The 17,755-nt window shown below is 42.9% G+C and overlaps 1 protein-coding gene across 1 annotated transcript in view; it reads right to left on the bottom strand.

Moving 5' to 3' along the window:
* The window catches only part of CDO1 (cysteine dioxygenase type 1), a 40,245-nt gene that overhangs the window by 14,876 nt on the left and 7,614 nt on the right, over positions 1–17,755 (bottom strand). The window lies entirely within an intron of this gene.

Below are 17,755 nucleotides of genomic sequence, written 5' to 3'. Positions count from 1 at the left end.
GCTTGTATGCACTGCTTTGAAGCTGGCCAAAAATCAATGGAGAGTGCTGCAAGATCTTGATCCCAGCCATCTTCAGTGCCACTGCAGAGGCAAAGCTGAATTTGCTTGCAGAATCAAAAAGCACACAGTCTGGGCCAGCAATGCAATGAAGCCACAATGCTGCGTGCCTGACCTGTCAGTCAAGCAGGAGAGCACTCGCCCCCTCACCAAGCCAGGAGGCTGGGGAACAGTGTGCACCTACTTGAGAAGGGAGTTTTCACGCCACATACAGTAATCACTTATTCTCATTTTTTTTTTTCCAATGATCAATGTAATCATCGCACGAGTTATACAGCCGTGTGTCCCTGCCCTAAAAGATAAAATCTCTCACTGTAAGGGGAATGACCGCAAATAAATTTAAAAAAAAAACAAGTAAATTGCAAACTTGCTTATTTTCATGGTGTCTAATTAAAGCAATTTAAGTACACACTTTAGGTATAGAGCAAAGACAACTAAAAAGATGCTTGTAGAAGGCTCGTTTTAAAGGCTCCATGGGAACATACCCTAAAAAGTGCTCAGTACCCTTGAAGCAGCTCTCCAAAAAAAGTTTCCACTCTAAAAACTACTCAAAAAAAAGCTTTCAAGTGTGAACACTCTAAAAAGGGTTTATCCCACGAAAGACGGTAAAGGTGATAAATGTCCACTTTTGGGACCCTAACTGATAAGAACTGAGGCATCATCCCCTTTTCTTATTCACTGAATGAAACACATTGTTAATGACTGCTGCTAAACTATAAATGCGTAGAAGACTGATTAAAAAAAAAAAAAAATGTCAATGTGCACAAAGCCTCTAAATAATTTTCCCAAGAAGCATAGGTATATATATATATATATATATATATATATATATATATATATATATATATATATATATATATATATATATATATATATATATTTTCAAGCTTGGTTCAAACACCTGAAAGTTGTGAAATAGAGGGTTGCCCCTGGCAGGTCGTCAGCTGTGAATCCACAAGTCCTGGCAGATTACCATTTATCTACCTGGAGAGATGCAGATCAGGAGGCATCGCCACACAACGATTGCTTGGATTTAGTCACATACAGTTTTAAAGTCCTCTGCTTTATCAAGGAGTCAGTAAATTGTGCATACTTTAGAATTAGAAAGGAATCAAGTCCATGTGTCTAATGTTCCCCTACGTCCTAATGTGTTAAAGAAAAGTCTCCTTCTAGAAATTGTAATAGAACAATCAGCTCATTGTATGGAGGAAGAGATCTGGTAATGTTCCAGAATGCTAAGAGTGGTTCTTCCAGAGTGGCTGACAGTATTTGCTGTAGGATTAGTGCAAGATTAAGAAGGTCTGTACACAATTATAAGGAGAATAAAATGTGAAAGCCTCATTTTTTCACAGACTATTGACTGCCATGTATGGTTATTGTTAGAAGTTCCTATAAGGACTTTGCTGATCAACCTCTCTGAAGTTGCTCTTAATGAAAATATGGAAAAGTAAAAATTCATGTGGCATAAACAGTACAGATACAAGGGAAAAATAAGTTACTCATCAGATCTTTTACCTTGTTTGACCAAACATGAACTTCATGTATTCATCTGCATATAAAGTGCATGGCCTTAAACCCTTGCTCTGTTAGCTCATTCTATGACATGGTTTTAACAGGCTTTAGCCAGTGCGGACTGTTACATAATCCTACTCTACAGCCCGTTTGTTAGAAGTGGCCATGATCACTTAATGAACTGTCTGACCTCCTGTTTTGATAAATGCTTGCATCCTTATAAAATTACAAAAGCACAACCCACACACCACACAAACCTTTAGATCCCCTGCATTGCATCAGTCGACTAATTCCTCAAAAAAACAACTGGGTACTATCCATCCCCTTATCAAAAGATGGTATACCTACACTGTATGACAGTTTCCAATCAGTGCGGGCAGGGTCATACCCCACTGACAAAAGCAATGGTTATATAAATTTGTCAATTTAAGTACAATTTCAGGGAATAAGAGGGATAACAGATCTAATAAAAATATGCTTTAATTTGTTAATTTATAAAGAATGAGCACAAGTAAAATGTGGCTATTTGTTCATGCTGAGAGAATGATGTGCAGAGAAGCCCTGTGTGATAATAGCATTGCTGCAGAGTTTTATACACACGGTGCACATTTTATGCAGAAGTATTGCCTCCGGCAGGGATTTGTGGAGTCAGCCTACAGGTTTGGTAACTTATTTCAAATACCATATGTTTGCTGTAGCATACTGAGGTGTGAGGCCTACCTGTAGAAAAATAGATGGTGGAAATTCTCAAGAGGCAGATACAGCCTCTTATTGCCACGAATATTATAAATAATCATCATTTCACTCTAACCTCACATTTCCTTTATGGGAGTCGGTCACTAGGTTTTTGCTATGTAATCTGAGAGCAGTAAGATGTAGGGACAAATACCCAGAGTCCAGTGATGTGTCATTTGCTGGTCTGCATGCTATCATTTTGATAAAAATCACTTTCCTGCAGATCCAGCAGTTCTCTGACTGCAAAGCTCTGTATAATCCCACCAACTACACTTTCTGCCAATGGTCAGTATACAGAGAAAACGGCCAATCAGTGGTGGGGGTTACACCGAGTAGAAGGACTACACAGCATGAGAAATAGTCATCAAGTGACAATCTCCTACTGATAAAAAGGTGGCTCATGGGAAGCAGGGTGGCTCAGTGGTTAGCACTGCAGTCCTGGGTTCAAATCCCACCAAGTAAATTATCTGCAAGGAGTTTTTATGTTCTCCCTGTGTTTGCATGGGTTTCCTCTGGGTTCTTCCCACTCTCCAAAGACATACTGATAGGGAATCTAGATTGTGAGTCCCAATGGGGACAGTGATGATAATGTCTGTAAAGCGCTGTGGAATTAATAGTGCTATATGAGTGAGTAAAATAAATCTCAGATTTTATTGGAAAAAAAAAAAAGAAAATACACACAGCCCAGTAAGTGGCACATTGCTGGAATCAGGGAAGATTTGCCCTAGATCATATAGCAAAAATCTAACAGATTCCCTTTAAAAAGACCTGACATAATTATATAACACCCTATCTGAAGATAGCTGGATAGCAAGACAAAAACCCACAATATTTTACACAAGAAGAAATCTGCACAGAAGTAAAACCACTGAAACGTACACAACAGCCAAATGAAGATTTTCGGCGATCAAAGAGGAGATTTACATCGAGATGTTGAAGCCAGTCTATGGAAGAATACGAAAAGGGTATCGTCAAGTTTGGAAGTTATCCCTTATCAACAGGACAGAGGAGAACTTACTGCTCACTGGGTGTCCTAACTCTGGGACCACCTGTGACCCAAGAACCTTGGATTGAGCAGCCCTATGTGATAATTCATATGCCGCAGACCAGCAGGAAATATCCAGTGGACCAACTGAGAACAAATGGAGTGGCAGTGCATATGGTTGACTTATGCACCATTCATAGGTGGCACAAGAGCTTCGGTTCTCAGAATTTGTGGGGGAGGTGGGGGGCAGCAATTGGGATGTTAATCCCCTGTTGCTGAGATGGGGGTAAACATCCAAATTTGAGATTACACCTTTAAAGCTGGTCACTAGAACAATTATGCCAATTTAATGTTGCCAGAGGGGAAGGTTCACTAAACGATACTGACAGTGGTTGATTGAATGTTTTCCCAACTTCCGTGTCCTAAAATAAAAAATAAGCCACACGTTTCTAAACTTCCTTTAAATCATGTTAATGGAGCGGTTCATTAGGCTTTATCAATATTCATGTTAATCTCCTCCCTCCACTGAAGGGACACAGCGTAGGACCGTCCCAATTAGGGTCACCTTGTCGCTGGTGTGACGGCTTGTATACTTTTTTTGATCAAAAATGGTTCACTAAGTACCCTATATTTCATATGCAACTTTGCTTTACATTTATATATAATGATGGTAGGGTATGTGATATATTTTTTGTCTTTTGTAGGTTTTGTATCTTTTTGCTAGTGTGAACCTGCTCTTATTTCTTGCATGTGTACCATCTTAGACCTCAGTTCACATTGCTTGTTTTTTTTATCAATATTCATGTTAATCTCCTCCCTCCACTGAAGGCTGGGCAAATCTGCCACTGATATAACATACACATACAGTATGTAGTTATCCATGGATGACTTGGTTCCGGTGATAGATGGCATTATGAACTCTCATTACACACTGATAGCGCTCCTGGAAAACGGGCTCTTTTTTTCCCCCCGTAGTGTTATGCAGACTATGCAAGTCCAAATTCAGGACCAGGAGCAGGGAGAAGGGCAGTAAAAAAGCTAGTCAATCAAGCAAGGTGTGGAGATTGCAGCCTGAATACACTAGGACTCAACATCTGGCACTGTATATAGGATTCATAAAATGCTGAGCATTCTGAAAGAAATAGACAGTCATTCTAGGACTGATTTGCAGAGAAAGTCCACCATCTTCACTCCAACACGTAATCTCTGGTCCTCACAAGACCTCCTTCTCTCCTCCACTCTTGTATGTTACTTACCTAATCACTGTTAAGAGTTCTCCTAAGTATCCCTCATCCTCTGGAATTCTGTGCCTCAACACATCAGATTGTTTCCAACGTTTGGATCTTTCAGACAGAACTTGAAAACCCATCTTTCAAGAAAACTTACAAATGACTCTGCTGCCACCTCACCAACAATGGAACTGCTGCAAGCCCAACCTGCTGTCTCCATGCTCGTCAGCCAATGAGATTCTCCTCTTGGACTCCAGCAGCATTTACTGACAATATTTCTTCATATATGCACATTACATTTTTCAGAGAACTGAACCACAGAACAGCCTTATGCTGAAGCTACAGAAGCAAGGACTTGGGGGGAGGGAACAACATTGGTGCATCTCACTAAATTACAATATCAAAAAGTTAATTTCAATACAAAAAGTGAAACTCATATTATATAGAGTCATTACAAACAGAGTGATCTATTTCAAGTGTTTATTTCTGTTAATGTTGATGATTATGGCTTACAGCCAATGAGAACACAAGAGTCATTATCTCAGTTAAATTAGGATACAGCTTGAAAAATATTTTTAAAATCCGAAATGTTGGCCTACTGTAATGTATGTTCAGTAGATGCACTCAATACTTGGTCGGGGCTCCTTTTGCATCAATTACTGCATCAATGCGGCGTGGCATGGAGGCAGCCTGTGGCACTGCTGAGGTGTTATGGAAGCCCAGGTTGCTTTGATGGCAGCCTTCAGCTCGTCTGCATTGTTGGGTCTGGTGTCGCTCATGTTCCTCTTGACAATACCCCATAGATTCTCTATGGGGTTAAGGTCAGGCGAGTTTGCTGGCCAATCAAGCACAGTGATACTGTTGCTTTTAAACCAGGTATTAGTACTTTTGGCAGTGTGGACAGGTGCCAAGTCCTGCTGGAGAATGACATTTCCATCTCCAAAAAGCTTGTCAGCAGAGGGAAGCATGAAGTGCTCTAAAATTTCCTGGTAGACAGCTGCGCTAACTTTGGTCTTGATAAAACACAATGGACCTACACCAGCAGATGACATGGCTCCCCAAACCATCACTGATTGTGGAAACTTCACACTAGACCTCAAGCAGCTTGGATTGTGGCCTCTCCACTCTTCCTCCAGACTCTGGGACCTTGATTTCCACAAGAAATGCAAAATTTACTTTCTATTTACTTAATGTGTCAATGACAGCCTTCTGGACATCTGTCAAGTCAACAGTCTTCCCCATGATTGTGGAGCCTACTAAAACAGACTAAGGGACCTTTTTAAATGCTTAGGAAGCCTTTGCAGGTGTTTTTTGTTAATTATTTTAAGTTCCTGAGATAATGACTTGTGTTTTCATTGGCTGTAAACCATAATCATCAACATTAACAGAAATAAACACTTGAAATAGATCACTCTGTTTGTAATGACTATATAATATACGAGTTACTTTTTGTATTGAAGAACTAAAATAAATGAACTTTTTGATGATATTATAATTTAGTGAGATGCACCTGCATATATAGATGGGTAAGGAATTGGCTAAATGATAGGAAACAATGTGGTCAAATGGTTCGTTCTCTAAATGGGATATAGTCAGCAGTGGGGTGCCGCCGAGATCCATGCTGGGACCGATTTTTTTAACCTTTTTAGTAATGGCCTTGGGGACGCAATTGAGAGTAAAGTGTCAGTCTTTGCTGAAGACACCAAACTATGTAGGATATTAAAATCTGATCTTGACATTACAGAATCATCTGGATAAGATGAGCAAACACTTGGCAGATGTGGTTTAATGTAGATAAATGTAGAGTAATGCACCTAGGACGGAGTAATCCCATTGCTGAATATACATTAAATGGGAGTATACTCGGGACTGCAGAACAGGAGAAGGACTTAGGTATTCTGGTTACAAGTAAGCTGAGCAGCAGTACTCAATGTCAAGCAGCAGCCACAAAAGCAAAAAACATTTTAGGATGTATAAAAATAGAAATAAAATCCTGCGATCCCAACGTACTGTTGCCCCTTTATAAATCACTGGTGAGGCCACATCTGGAATATGGGAGCAAGTTTTGGGCTCCACATTTTCTAAAGGATATTCAGAAGTTAGAGTCAGTTCAAAGGCGACAACTAGATTACTACAAGGGATAGAAGGCCTCTCATGATGAGAGGTTGAAAAAGTGGAGCTTGTTTAGTTTAGAAAAACGACGCCTCAGTGGGGATCTCATTTACATGTATAAATATATGTGTGGTCAGTACAAAGGACTGGCACATGACTTATTCCTTCCAAAGACCATACTAAAGGACCAGGGGGCACTCATTACAGGTGGAAGAAAGGCGATTCCGGCACCTAAACAGGAAAGGTTTCTTTACAGTAAAAGCAGTTGGATTGTGGAATGCCCGACCACAAGGTGTAGTAATGGCCAACACCAACAGCTTTCAAAAAAAGGGCCGGACGATTTCCTCGATACACATAACAGTGGGTTACAGTTAAATTAGACAAAATGTTACAAGTATAGTAGTATATTTAGTACGGTAATAGTAATTACATAACTAGTAATATAATCATGTTTGATCCAGGGTTCTAGGACTGATCGCCTTTTCTCGGGGTCAAGAAGGAATTTTTCTCCGTGGCGCAAATTGGCTGAAGGTGTTCTGGATCAACAGATTTAGGCATAGGGATTTTAATTTTAATAATACTATTATTAGAATCATAAGAGTAATACAAAATATAAAAGTAATTAAAAAAATTAAATTATAAACGGGTACATTTTTAATTGTAAAAGAGCAGTAATAATAAAAATGGTAATAATAATACATTGTGAGGCCTAGTCCCAGTTAGTTAGTAAGTTAGTGTAGGGAGTACAATTGGGGGAGGAAGGTTGAAATTGATGGACCTAGGTCTTTATTCAACCTATGTTACTATGGGCGGTTTTGGGGACAATGTATATACACCTTAGCTAGTTGTCAGGCGAATGCTCATCCAGCTAACAGCCATCTCTCCTAGGTGAACACTCAGTCAAGTGTTCTAACTGGGGAAAATGGAGTTGGAGTAGTTCCACACAAATTAGATGGACTTTAAATATGTTTGGTGGTCTTAAAACCCTATTTGCTGGTCAATTTCAGAAGATCATTTGAACAGGCGTTTGCTAGCTCACTTGTATACTGTTGTTTGCAAAAGTTGTGAGGGTTAGTTAAAAATAGGCCATCTAATGTTCTGCTTGGTAGGACTGTGTAAAACACACACAAAAAAAAAAAAAAAAAACCCACACAAACACACGACCTACCGGTAATAGGGTTTCCAGGAGTCCCTCATGACAGCACCATCAGAAGGTCGTCCTTCATATCCTTGATAGGGACAGGAAACACACAAGAGGTTAAAAGGCCCCTCCCTCCACCTTCACTCCAGTGATTTTCCAAGTACCACATCAGGATGGATGCAACTCTATTTTATTTGCCTTTCAGCAATCTATGTTAATTTCACATAGCAGTTTAGGAATATTTAGGGAGGGAATATAATGGGTGCTGTCATGAGGGACTCCTGGAAACCCCATTACCGGTAGGTCTAATGCCTACTTTCCAGGATGTCCCTCCTGACAGCACCATCAGGAGAATACATTTAGGGGGGAGGGGGACCACTGCCTGGAGGACCTTCCTTCCGAAGGCCATCTTTTGGCCTGATAGAATGTCCAATTTATAATGTTTACAGAAGGTGTTCAGATTTGTCCAAGTTGCCGCTCTACAGATCTGGTCCACAGATGCCCCTGCTCTTTCGGCCCATGATGAGGACATAGCTCTGGTAGAATGGGCTCTAATATTTTCTGGAGGGGACTTCCCCTCAGCTAAATTGGCTAGACTAATTATTGATCTGACCCATCTTGCTAATGTAGATTTTGCTGCTTTTCCCCCCCCCTATTTTTTCCCCCCAAACTGTATAAATAGGTTGGAATCTATACGCCAGTCCTTTGTGACCTCTAGGTATTGTAGAACTACTCTCCTGACATCAAGTGAGTGGAAAGTTAGTTCCTGATCATTCTTATAGTCCTGAAAAAAAAGAGGTTAGAACTACCTCCTGATTCATATGGAAAGGGGTAACTACTTTTGGCAAAAAAGCTGGGTCTAGCCTGAGGATAATACAATTGCCTAGGCATTTCAAGTATGGGTCCCTGATTGAGAATGCTTGAATTTCCCCTATCCTCCTCACTGTGGTTATTGCGACTAGGAACACTGTCTTAAGTGAGAGGAATTTTATGTTTGATTCTATGAGAGTCTCAAAGGGTGTGTTGCATAGGCTCTTTAAGACAAAATTTAAGTCCCATGGTGGGATATGGGTTTTAATTGTTGGTCTTAACAAATCTTTCTACCCATGGATGGTGAGCTAGTGGGTAATCCATGAAAGCACTCAATGCAGCGATTTGTACTTTTAATGTGCTGGGCCTTAGACCTTTTTCAAACCCTGTCTGCAAGAATTCTAATATTTTGGGGGAAGTCTGGAATGGAACTCTCAGATGCCGTTTGGTACTGTAAACAAAATCTCTTCCAGATTTTTGTATAGATAGCCGATGTTACCGGTTTCCTACTATTTTGCATGGTTGAGATTACTGTGTCTGACAGGCCTCTAGATCTCAGGATCTACCTTTCAGGGTCCATGCCAAAAGCTGGAGAAATTTCACATCGGGATGGAATATCGGGCCCTGAAACAGCAAATCCTGCCTCTCCGGAAGGATTATTGGCTACTCCAGGGACATTTTCTTCAGTAAGGGGAACCAACTTCTCTTGGGCCAGAAAGGTAGGATTATTATCACCCTGGCTCGGTCTTCCTGAATCTTCTTTAGCACCAACGGTATCAAGGGTATAGGAGGGAATGCATATGCTAGATTCATGTTCCATTTCTGAGATAACGCATCTATCCCTTCTGGATTGAGGGAGAAGAATTTTCCTGCCTTTGTGTTTTTCAGAGTAGCGAAAAGATCCCATTGGGGAATGCCCCATCGATGTGTTACCTGCCGAAACACCTCCCAGTTCAATTCCCATTCTGACTGTAGAACAGTTTCTCGACTGAGGAAGTCTGCTACTGTATTTTGAGAGCCTTTTAGATGTTCTGCAGATATTGAAAGGACCGAACTTTCTGCCCACTGGAAGATTTTGCCCGCCAAGGATTGTAGAAGGTGGTGACGAGGACCTCCCTGATGTTTGAGGAAGGCTACTGATGTTATGTTGTCTGTTAATACTCTGACATGTTGACCTTTTAGATGTTTTTGACCCTTTTTCAATGCCTCCCAGACGGCCTGAAGCTCTCTTAGATTTGATGATCTGGGACGATCCTGCGTTCGCCAGGTACCTTGTAGATATTAACCGTTTACGTGAGCCCCCCAGCCTCTGCTGCTCGCATCGGTAGTGAGAGTCACGAATGGGGTCAACCTCCACATGACTCCTTCCTGTAGGTTGGCTTTGGAGGTCCACCAAGTCAATGATCTTTTGGTTACCTTTGATAAGAAAACCTTTTTGTCCAGATCGACCATTTTCCGACTCCAGGTTGATAGAATTTGTTGCTGCAACTGTCTTGAATGGAATTGGCTCCACCTGACTCCCGGTATGGAAGCTGTCATGAGACCCAGGATATTCATACATTCCCGAATGGTAACTTTCGTGTTCCTCATGAATTTCTTGATCCTAACTGAGCTCTGTTTTTTTTCCGGCAGAAAAGACATTTGTTGTTCTGAGTCTAGAAGGATTCCCAAAAAAAAAAAAAAAAAATCTTTCTGGTAAAAGATGTGATTTTTCCCAGTTTATAATCCATCCTACATTTTTTCAGGGTCAGGATGGTTGATGTTAGGTTGGTCTTTAGCTGCTGTGGAGAGTCTGCCAATACCAGGAAGTCATCTAAATACTGAATAATTAATATTCCTTGTTCCCTGGAATCAGTTTGGTAAAGATACGTGGAGCTGAAGAAAGGCCAAATGGAAAACAAGTAAACTGGTAATGTAGAATGTGTCTCCTTCTTTTAGAGCAAACCGTAGAAACTTTTGACCGACAGTGAATTGGGACATGATAATAGGCCTCTTTGAGATCTATTGTACACATCACCATGTTGTGTCCGATTAAGGGAATTGTTGACCTGATTGATTCCATTTTGAATACGACTGATTTGTTTAGAGATTTCAGATTTGTTATGGTGCAATAATCGCCCCCGGGTTTCTTTATTGAAAAAAGACCCGAGTAAAAGCACAGGAACTGCTTTTGGTACTGGTATTACTGCTCCATATTTTACTAGCTTCCTCACGTCTGTTAGCAGCCTTTTGGAGACCTGGGTGGAATGGGTTGTTGTCAGGTGAAACCTTCCCTGCGGAATCTGTCCGAATTCTATCTTGTAGCCCTCTGCGATAGACTGGAGAATCCATGGGCTGTTGGTAATCCTCATCCAAGCTCCGTGAAAAAGGTGGAGTCTTCCTCCCACTTTCCTGGCGTCATCTTCTACGTGTGTTAGTGTGGCACCCCAGGGGTCTGGTCTCCACAGTAATAGCAATGTTATGTCTGAGAGGTCTCCTGATCAGGAATCCTATGCATGCCACACCTCCTGCCCAGTCCTGGGAGGGGAAGAACTTCCCCTATATAAAGCTGGGGCTGAGGCAGGGTTAGGGAGAAGAGAAGAAGAGGAGAAGAGGAGCAGCTTAGGAAAGAAAGATCAGGAGCTCTGTGGGAGCAGTGCTAAAAGGAATCAGGGGCTGGCAGCTGAAGAGCTCGCCCTGATTGAAGAGTTACCACCGGACCCGGAGTCCGAGGCTGTGGGGATTAACCCAGACCCAGCAGCAGAAACCGACCGGCAGGGGATTTCAGGTCCTCTGGCCAAGAAACCCGAAGGCACGGTCACACGCGTGGGACCAGCACCGCCGTCGTGGAGCGGAAGCCACTAGAAGGCCCCGAGTCACCGGCCATACGGGTGAGCACCACACGGTACACTCAGGGACGTGGGCTACCTTTACCCGCCTCTAGCAAGGAAGCTAGAAGAGTACAATTAGTTGGGGAGGCCTACAACTCCGCCTGGCCAAGGGGGATCCCATCTGCTCAAGGACTGACCAGTCCCCGACCGCTAGCCAGTACTCCGGGAGGGTCTATCTGTTAGAACCTTGCTGTTAGGTTTTTTTTCCTTTGCTGGTCACATGACCTTGTTGGCCTATTTAATCCTGCTCCGCCCTTCTGGCTTTGCTGGACTTCATTGTATAACTACTTTCTAGTTAGCCTGTGCTCTGTATCTTACTCTGTTAGTTTGCTTGGTCTACAGACCTCTATGTTCTATTTGTTTTGTTTGTTCGTCTGTCTGCTACTATTTCTGTTAGGAGGTGTCCCATATTCCTCCCAGTCCTTAGTACTTGTAGGGATTCCTCCCCCACATCTATAGGTCTCCGTACAGACTAGCTTAGGACTTTAGCAGGTCTGATCGCAGGATCAGGTTCCCTGTTACATCGTAGGGATAAAGCTGAGTTCTATCGTAGGGACAGATCTCCTCTCTTTCCTTAGCTCTGGTAGCAGAACATAACAGTAAGTCCAGCCTGCAAATTCTCTAAGGAAAGTTTTTTTTTTTTTTTTGTTCCATCATGGTGTCGTTTCAGGATTTGGCTAAACACCTGCAGGGACTCTCTCTGGAAGTGGCCGAGCTCCGTCAGCACGTGAGTAACTGTCCTGGAGCATATTTCTTGGAGCCTAAGGTATGTTTGCCGGATTTATTTTTTGGTGAACATCGAGAATTTTTTTCATTTAAAAATGCTTGCTTATTGTATTTTCGTTTGAGACCCAAGTCCTCTGGGGATGAATCCCAGCGCGTAGGGTTCATAATGTCACTTTTGCGCAAAGAGCCTCAGGAGTGGGCCTTTTCTTTGCAACCTAGTGATACATGCTTCAGATCAGTGGATAGTTTTTTTTCTGCTTTAGGACTATTATATGATGATCCTGACCGTGTGGCATCAGCTGAGACTGAGTTGAGACGTTTAAAACAAGGATCAGGTAATGTCGAAAAATATTGTACTCATTTTCGTCGTTGGTCCACTCAAACAGGGTGGAACGATTCTGCTCTGAAAAGTCTATTTCTTGCTGGGCTCAGTGAAAGGGTTAAAGACTTGCTAATTGCTTATCCTACACCTGAGGATTTGCAACAGGCTATGCAATTAGCTATACGGGTGGATAGAAGACTGCGTGCTAGGGTTAATGAGAGCAAATCCTCTGCTATGTCAGTTTCTGGTTATGATAATGTGTGTACTAACAGTGGTGAAACGATGGAGATTGGATCGGTGGCACCTCGCTCTCAAGAAAAAGACCGTCGTTTTTCGGAAGGCTTGTGTTTCTATTGCGGAAAATCTGGTCATTTGATTAAAGGCTGTGAGCTTCGTATGAAGAAAGAAAAAAAAATGGTCAGTCACGCCCGTATTGCCTGTTTAAATTCCAAGGGTATATTTTTGGCTGCTTCCACGATTGCTCAGGAAAAATTAATGGAATTTCGGGTGTTTGTTGATTGCGGGTCTACACTGAATGTAATTGATGGGGGATTCGTGGAAAAACTCAATTTAAAACCTGAACCTTTATCATCCCCCATTGCTGTGGTTTCTGTGGATGGCTCCCCTTTGAAGAATATTACTCTCAAGGTCAGTGAATTTCCTCTCACTATTAATGGTGTTCACCATGAGAAATTGGATTTGGTAGTGTTGAATAACTTGCCTTCTCCAGTAATATTGGGTTTGCCCTGGTTAAAATTTCACAATCCTGTACTGGATTGGTCTACCAGTGAAATTAAATCCTGGAGCCATAAATGTTATGACAAGTGTTGTAACGGGCGTATTGCAGCTTTGGATAGGGGAGAATTGCCTGTTCCTATTCAGGATTTTTGGAGAGTTTTTTCTGAGAAGGAATCGCAGGTTTTGCCTCCCCATAGAGACTATGATTGTTCTATTGAATTTGTCCCTGGAGCGACTCTTCCTAAGAGTCGTTTATTTAACCTTACTATTCCTGAGAGGAAGGCTTTGGAGGAATACATACAGACCAGTTTGGCCGCCGGTCACATTAGGCCCTCTAAGTCTCCTGTGGCGGTTGGATTTTTTTTTGTAAAAAAAAAAAAGGACGGCGGTTTACGTCCTTGTCTGGATTTTCGTGAGATTAACAAAATTACTGTACGCAATCCTTACCCACTGCCATTGATTCCTGATCTGTTTAACCAGTTATTGGGGGCCAAGTGGTTCTCTAAAATTGACCTTAAGGGGGCATACAATCTGTTGCGCATGAAGGAGGGTGATGAATGGAAGACTGCTTTTAACACTCCTGTGGGTCATTTTGAGAATCTGGTTATGCCTTTTGGTCTTACTAATGCTCCTGCATTTTTTCAGAATCTGATTAATGACATCCTTAGACCTTTGATCGGTAAAAATGTGGTTGTGTATTTGGATGACATTTTGATTTAGTCGCCAGATCTGGAGTCTCATTGGCGGAGCGTGCGTGAGGTATTACAGTTATTAATGGACAATTCGCTTTTTGCTAAGCTGGAGAAATGTGAGTTCGCTGTACAGAGAATTAGTTTTTTGGGCTGCATCATCTCCAGCAAAGGTTTTGAGATGGATCCGGTTAAGGTTCAGGCTGTGCAGGAATGGCCTAGGCCTATTGGTTTGAAATCGATACAGAGGTTTTTGGGTTTCGCCAATTACTATAGAAAGTTCATAAAAAAATTTTCTAGTATTGTCAAACCTCTGACTGATCTCACCAGGAAAGGTGCTGATGCGGTTCAGTGGTCTTCTGAGGCCATTGAAGCTTTTGTGTATCTCAAGGAGAGGTTCACCTCTGCTCCCATCCTTATGCAGCCTGATGTTACTAGGCCGTTTTTGGTTGAGGTTGATGCTTCCTCTGTGGGGGTTGGCGCAGTATTGTCTCAGGATAACGGGGATGGATTACATCCCTGTGCCTTTTTTTCAAAAAAATTTTCGGAGACTGAACTGAATTACGATATTGGTAATCGGGAATTATTGGCTATTAAACTCGCATTTGAACACTGGCGCCACTTCTTGGAAGGTGCGGAATTTCCCGTTCAGGTTCTTACGGATCATAAAAATCTGATATATCTTGATGCTGCCAAGCGCCTGAATGCCCGTCAGGCTAGGTGGGCACTGTTTTTCTCGCGGTTTAATTTCTCCGTTACTTACATCCCTGGTACTAAGAATGTTAAGGCGGATGCCTTGTCTCGCAGTTTTTCTCCCATAGTCGGTGCTGAGAAAGAGGAAAACATTTTACAAGAAGGTGTTGTGATAGCTGCTTTAGACTCCGTTTTGGAAGATGAGATTCTTAAAGCTCAGGAGAATGCCCCATCTAACACTCCTCATGGGAGGTTGTTTGTGCCCGAGACCTTTAGGAGAGATTTGTTTGTTGAGTGTCACGAATCTCGGTTGGCAGGTCATCCCGGAATCTCTGAGACCAAGAGACTGGTGGGTCGCAGTTTTTGGTGGCCTGGATGGCAGAAGGAAGTCATTAAGTGGGTGCGCCAATGTACTATATGTGCTAGATCTAAGTCCTCACATACTCCTGCTGCGGGGTTGCTTTGTCCTTTGGAGGTCCCCAGTGCTCCTTGGACACATTTGGCTATGGACTTTATAACTGACCTTCCCCCCCTCTGAGGGTTTTACTGTCATCTGGGTGGTCGTGGACCGTTTTAGCAAGATGTGTCACTTGGTTCCCTTCGTCAAACTGCCCTGCGCTAAAACTCTCGCTAAGGCCTTTGTCAAGGAAATTGTCAGACTTCATGGCGTTCCTACTGACATTGTTTCTGATAGGGGTCCTCAGTTCGTGGCTCGTTTTTGGCGTGACTTTTGTGACAGGTTGGGAATTCATTTGTCGTTTTCGTCCGGATATCATCCTGAATCTAATGGCCAGACAGAAAGGAAAAACCAGGATGTTGAGCAGTTCTTGCGTTGTTTTGTGGCAGACAATCAAGAGGGGTGGTCTGAGTTTCTGCCACTTGCCGAATTTGCTCTGAACAATCATACATCTTCTTCTGCTGGTTGTTCGCCTTTTTTTTGTTGTTCTGGGAGACATCCGTCGTTTGGGTCGTTCTCCAAGTTGGGATCTGCCGTGCCTGAGGAGGAGAATTTTTCCGGTGATTTGGAAAGAGTTTGGACGGATGTGCGTGGTAATCTTCAGGAGGCCAACAGAAAATCTAAAGACTACTTTGATAGGAAACGACAGGAGGTTTTGTTCGCTGTTGGTGACATGGTTTGGTTGTCCTCTAGGAATCTGCGGTTGAGGATTCCTTCTAAGAAATTGGGTCCCAAGTTTGTAGGGCCCTTTAAGGTGCTTCAGGTTGTCAACCAATCTGCTGTTAGGTTGGAGGTTCCTACCTCCTGGAGAATTAATCCGGTCTTTCATGTCTCTCTGTTAAAAAAAAGCTGTTGTGTCGGATGGTGACGCCTCTGCCTCTGTTCCTCCGGTGGTGGAGGACGGGGAATATGAAATTTCTCGCATCCTTGACTCTAGACGGTATAGAGGTAGTTTGCAGTATCTTGTGGCCTGGAAAGGTTTCGGACCCGAGGATAACTCTTGGGTGAGGTCAGATGATGTTTCCGCGTCCAGACTTATCAGAGCGTTTCACAGGAGATTTCCTGATAAGCCTGGTCCTAGGGGATCCGGAGGATCCTCTTAGAAGGGGGGGTACTGTTAGAACCTTGCTCTTAGGTTTTTTCCTTTGCTGGTCACATGACCTTGTTGGCCTATTTAATCCTGCTCCGCCCTTCTGGCTTTGCTGGACTTCATTGTATAACTACTTTCTAGCTAGCCTGTGCTCTGTATCTTACTCTGTTAGTTTGCTTGGTCTACGGACCTCTATGTTCTATTTGTTTTGTTTGTTCGTCTGTCTGCTACTATTTCTGTTAGGAGGTGTCCCATATTCCTCCCAGTCCTTAGTACTTGTAGGGATTCCTCCCCCACATCTATAGGTCTCCGTACAGACTAGCTTAGGACTTTAGCAGGTCTGATCGCAGGATCAGGTTCCCTGTTACATCGTAGGGATAAAGCTGAGTTCTATCGTAGGGACAGATCTCCTCTCTTTCCTTAGCTCTGGTAGCAGAACATAACACTATCTTTGTCACCAGTAAAGACCCTGAACTACACCACATCGTCTCTGAGTGGTTCCTACTACCCCCATCATCCACGTCGGCTGCCCTGAGGCCATACCCCTCCGGTTGGGGGTTATACCATCCACGCTGCACCATCTTTCCACCGGCCTCAGCGGTCTGCCCTGCAGCGGCAGCTCCATAGCTGCATTCAACGGGTGGCGTAGTCGTCCTACATCTACTGCTAATATACCGCCACTTAGTCTGACACCCTGGGCACGGACCGGGTCACCGCCACAAGGACTACTACCCCTATCCAGATCCGGCTCCGGGTATCCCTTGAACATGGCCCAGGGGGCGCGTCATTAGCACTTGTAGAGGGAAGGGGATTCCTCAAGATACCTCCCTCTACCCGACTTCCCTTTCCCAGAATATTCTGGCTTTTGCTGGTAACAAGGTTTCCGAAAGGAGGACACCTTAGGTTTCTCCTCCGGAAAACATTTTTTTTCCATCTGAGGCCTTCTCCAGTATTTCATCCAATACTGGACCAAACACCCGGAAGCCTGAAAAGGGAATGGCACATAAATTACTTTTAGAATGACTGTCACCTGACCAGATTTTTAGCCATATTGCTCTTCTGGATGCAGTAGAAAGGGCCCCATTCCGAGCAGCAAATCTTATGGATTCTGCCGAGGCATCGGCGACGAACCCTGTTGCCATCTTAAGTAGTGGAATACAGTCGAGGATCTCCTCTCTGGATGTCTTCCAGTTGTTCCAGCCATATACTCATGGATCTTGCAACTGAAGTGGATGCAATATTGGCTTTTATTATTGCTGCAGATGTTTCCCAGGTCTATTTAAGGAGACTGTCTGCTTTCCTATCCATTGCATCCTTTAGAGATGATGAATCCTCAAACGGGATGGATGTATTTTTCACTACCCTGGCAATCGGGATATCAATTTTTGGGGTTTCCTCCCATAATTTTATATCTTCTGGTTCGAATGGTAGGCGAGTTCTGAAGCTTCTGGGAATTATTAGCTTCTTCTCTGTGTCCTCCCACTCTTCCAGAATCATTGCCTTAATGTGATTATTCACGGGAAAAAGCTTATTCCTGCGGGTTCTCAACCCCCCAAACATCTCATCCTGCACTGATGATGGTTGGTAAG

Source organism: Phyllobates terribilis, unplaced genomic scaffold (assembly GCF_046119375.1).
Source record: "Phyllobates terribilis strain yellow unplaced genomic scaffold, ASM4611937v1 Scaffold_1__5_contigs__length_1240528914, whole genome shotgun sequence".
NCBI classification, from domain to species: Eukaryota; Metazoa; Chordata; class Amphibia; order Anura; family Dendrobatidae; genus Phyllobates; species Phyllobates terribilis.
This window is presented reverse-complemented; position numbering and strand designations above follow the sequence as displayed.